Raw genomic sequence first — 11,012 nt, 5'->3', positions numbered from 1 at the left:
TGTATTCCCGACCGTCTTTACGGAATGCGCTAACGGAAGGTTCGTTGCACAGCCTTACATTAAGTTTCGCCGGGGTTTCCTCCCCACTCCACTGCCCACGCGTTAATGTCCTCTCATCCATCACCTCTTGTACAGGGAAACCGCCCATCACTTGGATTACCTCCATCCACGCACTATCCACTTTCCGCCCTCATTCATGCAGAGCAAGCGCTTCGGTTGCTTTGTGCAGTCTCTAGCAATGTGTCCCTTCTCCCCACATTTTTTGCACAGATCAGATCAGTAAGGCACCTGAAACCTCTCCGTTTGTTTAGTGGGTCTAGGGATCAATCTAACGAGAACACTGACCATGAGACTTTGATCTTACCGGTCCGATATACGCCTTCCTGAACCTAATTGACATCTGCTCTTTCTCCAGGCTTACATTGTTCTTTTAGCGCGCTCTCTACTTCGTCTTCCGTTGTGATCTCGTCCAGATTCCTGCACTCGACCACTGCTTCTTGAGCTAAAGCTCTTACGTTCGCTTCTTCTTCCAGCGCTTCTACCACGAGTTTCCGATAGGTCGAGCTGTTGGTCAATGGATCTTTCTTCAGCTCGAACAAAATCGCCTTTCTTAGTGCGCCTGGTTCTTACTACGTTCTTTCCCAGCCCGTTCAGCTTGGGATCCTCTCTCACCCTTTTGAGGATCGCAGCGAACGTTACACCGTCGTTTACTGTGGCGACTGGAGCGTCTCCCCAATACCTGGCGCGGCCGAAGGTCGTCTTTCTTCTTTTCATCCTTTTCTGTTTTTTCCTTCTTTCTTCTGGCGTTCACTCTCCATTCGTCGGCTGTTTCCCTTACTCTTTCCACAGAACGGGAATACCGGTCACCCTTCGCCGTCTCATAGGCTTGTACTTTCGCTATCTCCGTGGACTTCAGTGTCTTTTCGGCGCTTTTAGCTCTCTCTAGTAACACCATCTGTTCGCATTCGGCTGCTGCTATGGCGGATTTGATGTTAATCAGTAGATTTTTGATCTATCCGTGCACGTTGCCCTTGCTTTACACGAATTTGTAGAGCTCTTCACTTTTTTGTCTCAGTTTCGTCACTTTAAGGAGGGCGTATGGCGTAAAGTGCTCAAAACGGAAGATATTTTGTTTTACGATTTGAAGGCAAGGCAACAATGGATCTTTTATGTAATGTTAAGATTTATTTATACATTCATTATGCATAAACAAAAAATTTCAGTATAGTCTGAAACATGAAAGTCAATAAGATTTGTAAAGCTTAGACTTGTAGTTAGTCGATGAACCACAAAAAATAGAAAAAAAAATTCGAGTTTCAGTTATGGCTTCAGGAAAACCGAAAAATCTCATATTTTACTGAAAAAATCGCTCGCTTCTTTTTTTTAAAAATAATAGGGAGAAAACAATTTTTATTCAGTTCTCTGTGGTTCATCGACAGGTTACACATACTCCGCATTCTCATAAAAAATTAAGTCAATCCGTTGATTAGTTTTGGAGTTATCGTATTCACCAATTTGAAAAATGCGGTTTCGAGAAAATCGCTATTAAAGGGTGTCCCACATTAAACTGCAACACAGAAAAAACGAAATCCATTGGGTATTTTCTTTTGAAAATTTATGTAGAAGTAGTTCAGAGTGTATTGTTTACACTGTATTTTTATCGCTGGCAGTTTTTCGAAAATTGTTGCCGACAGATTGAAATCTGCGTGTGTTACTGCAAATACGCGCGAGGAATGCATAGCTGTTTAAACCAAAAGAAGTTCAGTGTGGCCACCGAGATGGCGGGAGACTATTCTAGAGGTTCAATACTAACAATTAAGCGGATAAAAAGAAGTCAATTTGTTTGCCCCCTACACCAGACGCTCCCAATAAACTTTGGATTACTTAGACTGCCATTTCCTACGTCTATGCCATCATCGCTGTAATCGTAGTCGTATACTATTTCGCTATTGTGCAGAATGTTGGTTTGAAGGCAATAAACGCAGTCCCAGCTTAATGTGAACGTTGGATTTTCATTGGATAAGTTTCGGAGTATTTTACCCCAAAAAACGCCCCAATTCTTTTGTCATAATGGTTCAAATAAATCGTATGTATGTAACTTTAATACATTAAATTGCCGTTAAATCGTTAGTCGAGAATCGTAGCATGTGTGTACCTTCACGGGATGTGGAGATCGACGGTGCGGTCATAGAAGCGAATCGGATCGAATACGACTTTCTGAAGCACGAAGTTGGCCGTTCTAAAGATTCCGAGATTTCCAATTTGCAATCAGAAACACAACCAGAAACTAACCTGCTGCAGTTTCCTGACTTTGAGGATTACCTTCTTTCATATGTCTGATCCTCACAAATCACTTTCGCAACACTGAGATCGTTCTTAATTCAGTTAACTGTCAAATGGCTAATTCATCAACCAAGGTGACGAATTCGATCGCTTTTTTAAAGTGGACCAAAATTGATCCTTTTAAACATTTGGTAATTCATCTCAAATGCGATGTACTCTGCCTTACGGAAGAGTGCTTTTTGGGATTAATAAACTTATTAGTTCGCGTATTGAAGTTGTCGCTTTTTAAGTCAAACCATTGTATACCTTCTATACTGCCGTTATAAGCATAGTTGTCCCATGTTTTATGGGATTCCCTATATACATGGGACAATTATGCGTAGAACGTCAGTGTAGCTCTTGGATATTGTGAAACACTGTAACTCCCACGGAGCTAAAGTACTTTACACGTCAGTTTTTGCAAAGTAACCGGATTTCTAAGCAAATAGTGCGTGTCCACTAGATTTATGCATTTGCTCGAGTAAGCTGAGTTTAGACCACACCTGGAATCCCCAAATCCAACGGTAGCGATCATTTGCTAATCATTGTTTTGAATAAATAACGGTACAAGCCTCGCGGACTCGTTTAAAGTTGCGAAACCTTGATAGGACGAAACATGAGAGTGAGATCACATATACTATAGCAACGGTACAGGAGCTTCCTCCGAATGAAGAATACGACTTCCTCGCTGACTCGATCATCGATCCCACAGTTTAAGCCCAAACGAAACGCACGAAATAGACTCACCATTTTCGATTGAAACTCTCAGTTGGGCTCCCGTAATGCACAAACTGATGCTCCTGGGTCAATCGGAATAAAATTCCATTTGTTGAAGTGAAACCATTCCAAAACAAAAAAATGGAAAAATTAGCCTCCGATCACAATTTGTATCGGACGATCGTAAGCTTTTGGGTTGAGTCGAATGATTTGATACTCAATTTGGCTTCCGCAGAGGCAAAGAGACGAACGAAGATTGTCTTGTGCTGCTTTCATCGAAAATTTAACTAGCATACGCTCGTAAAGAGCAAATGTCGTCTGCATTTTTGGACTAATACAGTAGCGCTGTTTGCCGATTGCCTTAGGTTGCATGCTTTTGACCCATACGATGGTTCTCTAAGTACTAGCGGGTGCACTTCCGTTAAAAAATCTCTGTTCTCGAACGCTCATTCGGTGTGAAGTTATCAATCCGTTGGTGATTGAAAATTTTGAAAGGCTCGGCAAGCTTCGATCCCAATTCTTCGTATGCTTACATCCGTGTCAATTTCTGAGATACTTCTAATTCTCCACAGTGGAATCCCGGATAATCTACGTTCGCGGGAGATTCCAAAAATATTTGCTGATAAATACAGATACGTTGGCTGCGAGAAAACGTTCTTTATTGACGGATCGCGTATTGAAGAGTTCATCGTCGATCAATGCATGTTGATAAGCGCTCTCCGTATTTCTTGGGGAACAGTCAGGAAACTCTAAGTGCATTAACAGGGAAATCATATCATAAGACCCATGGTATGGATTCCTGCTCATCCCTCAATTCCGGGAATCGAGTGAAGACTCTCTCTCTCTCTCTCTCTCTCTCTCGAGAATAGGAGCATTAGACGGTGATATTTTCGAAAGGCCTGTAGATTTTAATAAATTTTTCAGTTTGTTTCGTCAGAGAACGATCAATAGTTGCAAACCGTTCACGTGATGTCCAGGCTCATGTCTACTTACTATACGTTCGAAGCTCATCTCCTTCGCATTTGGGCTACATCAGAACGAGTGGGCTCAAATGAGAGTGATTGTTGCGCTGGTTGCGAAGGTTATCAAGACATCGAGCACGTTGTTTGGTCGTGCCGATCTACCATTTCACGAAAACATTCCTCGCTTGCTTCGATTAGCGATTACCTTCAAATCTTCCTTTTCTAATGTTATATTGAAAGGTGGTACAGTTTGTACTTTTTGTAAAATTAGCAATGTTCTCGGAATATTTTAAAAGTTTTGCATCATCCAAAATTATTGAGAAATTAGTTTCCTAAATTCGAAACAAAAGATCTCGCATTACTTCTACTCATCTACCACTAAATTGTCTTCGTTACCCTCTGTTTATGTCCCACAGCTCTAGCAAGCCCCCTGATCTGCAACAGCGACCACCAAACCGAAACAAAGCTTCAAAGCATCACTCGGCATTTCGGCAGGCGCTTTGACGTTCCGACTGTTTTGTTTTGGAAACCAAATGCTGAGTCTGTGACGATGTACACAACACAGCATCCACTCCACAACACACACGTGTGGGCGAGCGTCATGTATGCCCCCCGACACGGGGTCAAACTCAGCCTGCAGCGATCCGGGCTGCTATCATCATTACCGTTGTGTGCTTATTGCATCGCTATATCCTTCATGTCTCTCCCCTTATCCAGGTAAGCGCAATCTCTTCCCTTCAGCATAGATTATACGCACATTAAAAATTAATTAGTTATAAAAATCTCCTACTCGGCTCGAATGGATTTCGTTGCGATGTTTTGCTCCACGAATTCAAGCACATACCCACACACACACACACAGATCACGCGATCGTGGCTTTGTTTATGTACACAGCTTTGAGTTTGACAGTTTGCGCCGGCGGCCATTCATGCCGCTTTTATGGGTCGAGCTTAGAAAAGATAAATGATTTTTTTATTTTAGCAAATCCGCATCATGACCTGCCTGCCTGTGCGCGCGTGTGTGTGTGTGTATGTGTGTTTGTGTAGGTATGTCTGACGGGGGCTTTACGAACTCTGGTCTGGTAAAAGTTGAATTCCCACAGCCCAACCGACCGACCGGTTACCCGGTGCGCTGTAAATCCTGTTGACAGCACCGAGGTCCTAATAAATGGGGTCTCGCCGCCATCATGGTTCACTAGTCGATAAATCTGTCAGCTGCTGATGGTTGCAAACAATCAAATGGTCATAAATTATGATAATGTTTTTTTTTTCTCTGTTCGATCGATTGGTATTAAGGTAATTTTTCACCGATATTATTGCCAATTACCTGATGCTGTCTATCCTCCGTGGATGAGTTGGATTATTGCGCCGTGATCCCTGTGGGAAACTTGTTACTGATTTCGCTCAATTAGCCTACGAATTGTTTTCTGTTTATATTATCAACATTGAATCACCCTATCACAATACGCACTAGACATCGAAACACATTCCGAATCCCACGAAAAAGTTGCTTTGCTTTTCTTATTCGGCCTCAACCAACGCCGATTGCACCGCACATACCTGATGGGACCGCAACCAGTGGACATAAATATGTTCGATTTGACAAGAAAATTACACTCGAAACTCTCGTTGCGTTTTCCCCGCACCGTCGCGATGGAGAGCCGCTTGGCAACACTGATTTGCGGTGACCTGACGACCATCCATCGGTGAAGTTTCGTCGGGTCCTCGGCTGTACGTAGTTGGACCGCGCTGCTTGTCTTGTGCACAGGTTCTTCGCAGCACACTTATATTTATCGGAACCACTTAAATGCAATATGTCTGTGTCAGGACTCGGGCACCCTAACCACCAAAACCCCCAAGAGTCGCCAAGTTGCTGCACTTACCACGGATTTAACCCTGCTGTTGCTGGTGGGACATCCTTTGGTCGTATTTTAAACGTGGAACTTTGCTTGGCCAGCAGCAGGCGAGAAAGGTATTTAAATTGGCCTTCGGCGTTGGAAATGATTCATATTTTCGATGGCGTGGGAATGTATCGGAATTAATCCTATAAGCTGGGAACTGTTGTCTAACAATTAGCAATGAAAATACAAAACGCTTGTTCACTTTGAAGTATCTTAAAAATCACTGAAAATGTGAAGAAAAACGCGGACTGACGTTCGTAAAACTGTCAGTGTTCTGACGAGTCAATCGTACCATGGAAAATAGACGCTCATGGCTAGCTGAGTCGGATCTGTTTTTCTTTTGACACATCCTCGGACTGTCGTTCAATACAGGGTAAAAGTCTTGGTAAAAGTTGATCACGAAAAAATTCGGACAAACGATGAACGCTGTCAATAATTTATTTTGAGTAAAAAATTTCAAATTTGGGTACAAGTTTCCACAACAGCCGTCAGCTTTCCGCCTTTCCATTTAACCGCTCCCGGCCTGACTTTTAGTCTTATTACTTTTAAATGATACGATGATGGAATGTGTTTAATATCGCCGAAATTGCGCCGTAATTTGAGCCCCATTAAAATATCCCTGGACGTATCGCAACTGACTGGCCGACCGGCCAGTCAGCCACCCATCCGGCACAGAGATTTTTTTTTATTCAGGTGTCTGCCCGCAGAAACAGGATCAGAACGGAACAGTCGAAATTGGGTCCAATTTTCGGTTTGGATCCCTGGTTCTCCCGACTTTTACATTTTTTTGTTCCCCCTGAACGGACCCCAAGTGGATGTGGAGGAATCGGATTTCTCTGTGGCTCTGCGCGGTTCGCATCGCAATGCACTCCCGGTAATTATTATCATTATCATTAAAGTTTATTTTAAAGATAATAAATATTGCATTTATAGCCGTAAACACGACATTGGGAGGGGCCGGGTCGTGCTTATGATGCTGTAATATAGGCAGGATGTGGAGTGATCCGTGTGGAGGTCGGGAGGGGAGGTCCAACAAGTTATGCCAATGATGCGCGTGTGATGACAAAATGATGAATCGCCCGGAATAATGTCCGACCGGGGACCGAGGTGGGTTTTGATCTGTTCCAACTGGCATGTGAATGAAATATTAAAAAAAACGGTCACCTCTTCCTCCGAATGTACATACCCCCCTCCAGCATGCTCTACTGCAGTAGGGTTTTTGTGAGTTGTGTTTGACAGACGACGCGTGCTGTCAGAATATGCAAAGCGTATGCAAATGGAGAAATAGTGATGTGTTTCGTTATAAAATAAAACATGCAGCCTGTGATGTTCTCTTGGGAGGTACATGAATGAGCAGTTTATGTATATTTTAGGAGCAAATGTATAATAAATCGGAAGAATGGAAAATACAACACTTTAAGTGACGGAGTAGAACAAAATTTTTCTTTTTTTTATATTCATCTATTGAGCCCAACTTTCTGAATGCAACAATATATTTTCGGCAACAAATTAAGTTCACCTATTTTTCAAGCGATTGTTCTGCCACCTGGTGGTGAATGCAGTAGTGAATCGTAAATGAATATAAGTAGGCTATGTACAAAAAATTGACAACTCTATCAGTTCATTTAGGGCAGCCATGTTGAAAGCAGTGAATCAACTACGTTTGATGGTTTATAAACCCGCTGCGTCCATCATCGTTGCGCACTTTGTGTTGGCCGGATGAAGCCGCGCGCCGATATACAAGTAAAAGAGTGGTGGTGGAGTGTTAATTGCCTGCCGCTCCAAAATCAAATCGCGTATGGTACCTCTATCTATTTTCGGAAGCGCACCGACATCCTTGTTCTTGTCGGGAGGTATATGAATGGCAGTCGTTTGGATCCACGACACGACACGACAATGTTTGTAGAAAACTTGAATTATCGAGTTTTTCACTAGATTTTGTTGTTTGAAGTCGCCAGTGATACTATTAAACATTGGACTACAAAATTTAGAGGTAGAGTGGAAATATGAGCAGTTCAGGGTGACTATCGTGAGGAATTCCAGAGCTGACAGCAAAACAAGATTTCGAGCAGTCTCAAATTCTTTCTGCCTTTTTCCGATCCCGAGCATAACGACTAGTTTTTGTTACCTAATCTGGTCAAAGACTGCGGGAATGACGGTGTAAATACCATCTATCAAGTGTAAACGCTTCAGAGCAAAACTTTTCTGGAATCGGTTGTTGCCTTTGAGCCGAGATTTTTCCGGACGGAACTGAGCACTGTCAGAAAAGTTACTGAATTGAATAAAATCATCATTAAATATTAAAATGCTATAATAAGTGCGAAAGTACTGAATGCACTGCAGTGAAGATCTCGTTTTTATCAGCCCCTTGGTGATTTTTAGGCTGACAAAACGGGGACATCGACAAAATCGTGACAATTTTTTTCTCTTCCTTTTCATTAAAGCGGATCAGTTAGAACATTCTTATTATTTCCCTAGACATAGCCTCACAACTCCTTTCAGATGATTTAGTATATATTTCTCTAACTTAGAGTACACAATTTTCAAAAAAACCATCTCCATCTCTAAGAAAAATATGGTAAAGAAATGATTTACTCTAACTTAATATTGTTCGACTGTTAGAGATCATCAAACGCATGTTCATAAAGGGCTGACAAAATCGGGGGCAGATCAAGTTGGGGACTGGTAGAATCGGGATTTCACTGTATAAAAAAGAAAATAACATAGAAACATACCTAAAATATATGAAAGTTACATTAAATGCTAAAAAAAACAAGAAACAAAAAACAAGAAACGAGAAAAAAGCAACAAGAAACAAGTAATCAGCGACCACAAACAAAAGCACAAGAAAAAGTAAAAAGAAAAGCAAATGTAATATAAAAAGCAAGAGCAAAAACAAAAGCAAGAGCAAAACCAAAAGTTAAAGCAAAAACAAAAGCAAGAGCAAAATAAAAAGCAAAAACAAAAGTAAGAGCAATAGCAAGAGCAAAAGAAAAAGCAAGAGCAAAATCAAAAGCAAAAGCAAGAGCAAATGCAATAGCAAAATCACAAGCAAAAACAAAAGTAATAGCAAAAGCAAAATCAAAAGTTAAAGCAAGAGAAAAATCAAAGGCAAAAACAAAAGCAATAGCAAAATTAAAAGTAAAAGCAAGAGCAAAAGCAAAATGAAAAGCAAAAGCAAGAGCAAGAGCAAAAGCAAGAGCAAGAGCAAAATTAAAAGCAAATGCAACAGCAATAGTAAAAGCAACAGCGAAAGCAAGGGCAAGAGCAAAAGCAACAAGAAAAAGCAAGAGCAAAATATCAAAAGCAAGAGCAAAAGTAAAAGAAAAAGCAAGAGAAAAGCAAAACCAAAGGCGAAAGCAAAAGCAAGGGCAAGAGCAAAATCAAAAGTAAAAGCAAGAGCAAAAGCAAAATGAAAAGCAAAAGCAAGAGCAAGAGCAAAAGCAAGAGCAAAAACAAAAAAAAGCAAAAGCAAGTGAAAAAGCAAGAGCAAAAGCAAGAGCAAAATAATCAAAAGCAAAAGTAAAAGCAAAAGCAAAGGCAAGAGTAAAGCAAAAGCAAGAACAAAAGCAAAAACAAAAGCAAGAGCAAAAGCAAAACCAAAAGTTAAAGCAAAAACAAAAGCAATCGCAAAAGCAAGGGAAAAGCAAAAGCAAGAGAAAAGAAAAAGCAAGGGCAAGAGCAAAAGCAAAAGTAAAAGCAAGAGCAAAAGCAAAAACAAACGCAAGAGCAAAAGTAAAAGCAAAAACAAATGCAAAAGCAAAAGCAAGAGAAAAACAAAAGTAAGGACAAGAGCAAAAGTAAAAAGAAAAGCAAGAGCAGAAGCAAAATAAAAAGCAAAAGTAAGAGTAAAAGCAAAATAAAAAGCAAAAGCAAGAGCAAAAGTAAAACCAAAATCAAAAACAAAAGGAAAAGCAAAAGGAAAAGCAAGAGCAAAAGCAAAAGTAAAAGCAAAAATGAATGCAAAAGCAAGGGTAAGAGCAAAAGCAAAAAGAAAAGCAAGAGCAAAAGCAAAAACAAAAGTAAAAGCAAGAGCAAAACCAAAAGCAAAAGAAAAAGCAAGAGCAAACGTAAAAGTAAAAGCAAAAGCAAGAGCAAAATCAACAGCAAGAGTAAAACTAAAAGCAAAAACAAATGCAAAAGCAAAAGCAAGAGAAAAGCAAAAGCAAGAGGAAAGCAAAAGCAAGGGCAAGAGCAAACGCAAAAACAAAAGCAAGAGCAAAAGTAATAGCAAAAGCATTAGCAAAAGAAAAAGCAAAACCAAAATCAAAAGCAAGAGCAAAAGTAAAAGCAAAAACAAATGCAAAAGCAACGGAAAAGCCAAAACAAAAGAGAAAGCAAGAGCAAAAGTAAAAGCAAAAACAAATGCAAAAGCAACGGAAAAGCCAAAACAAAAGAGAAAGCAAGAGCAAAAGTAAAAAGAAAAGCAATAGCAAAAGCAAGAGCCAAAGCAAAAGAAAAAGCAACAGCAAAATTAAAAGCAAAAGCAAGAGCAAAAGTAAAAGCAAAAACAAATGCAAAAGCGAAAGCAAGAGAAAAGCAAAAGCAAGGGCAAGAGCAAAAGCAAAAAGATAAGCAAAAACAAGAGCAAAAGCAAAAACAAAAGTAAAAGCAAGAGCAAAAGCAAGTGAAAAAGCAAGAGCAAAAGCAAGAGCAAAAACAAAAACAAAAGCAAGAGCAAAAGTAATAGCAAAAGCAATAGCAAAAGAAAAAGCAAAACTAAAATCAAAAGCAAGAGCAAAAGTAAAAGCAAAAACAAATGCAAAAGCAACTGAAAAACCAAAACAAAAGAGAAAGCAAGAGCAAAAGTAAAAAAGAAACGCAATAGCAAAAACAAGAGCAATAGCTCTTGTAAAAACAAGAGCAAAAGCAAAACAAAAAGCAAGAGCAAAAGTAAAAGTAAAAGCAAAAACAAAAGCAAAACCAAAATCAAAAGTTAAAGCAAAAACAAAAGAAAAAGTAAAAACAAGAGCAAAAGCAAAAACAAAAGCAAAAACAAAAGCAAGAGCAAAAGAAAAAGCAAAATCAAAAGCAAGAGCAAAAGTAAAAGCAAAAACAAATGCAAAAGCAATAGCAAAAGCAAGAGAAAAGCAAAAACAAAAGCGGAAGC

Source organism: Topomyia yanbarensis, chromosome 1 (genome assembly GCF_030247195.1).
Source record: "Topomyia yanbarensis strain Yona2022 chromosome 1, ASM3024719v1, whole genome shotgun sequence".
NCBI lineage: Eukaryota > Metazoa > Arthropoda > Insecta > Diptera > Culicidae > Topomyia > Topomyia yanbarensis.
Note: the sequence above shows the minus strand (reverse complement) of the source record.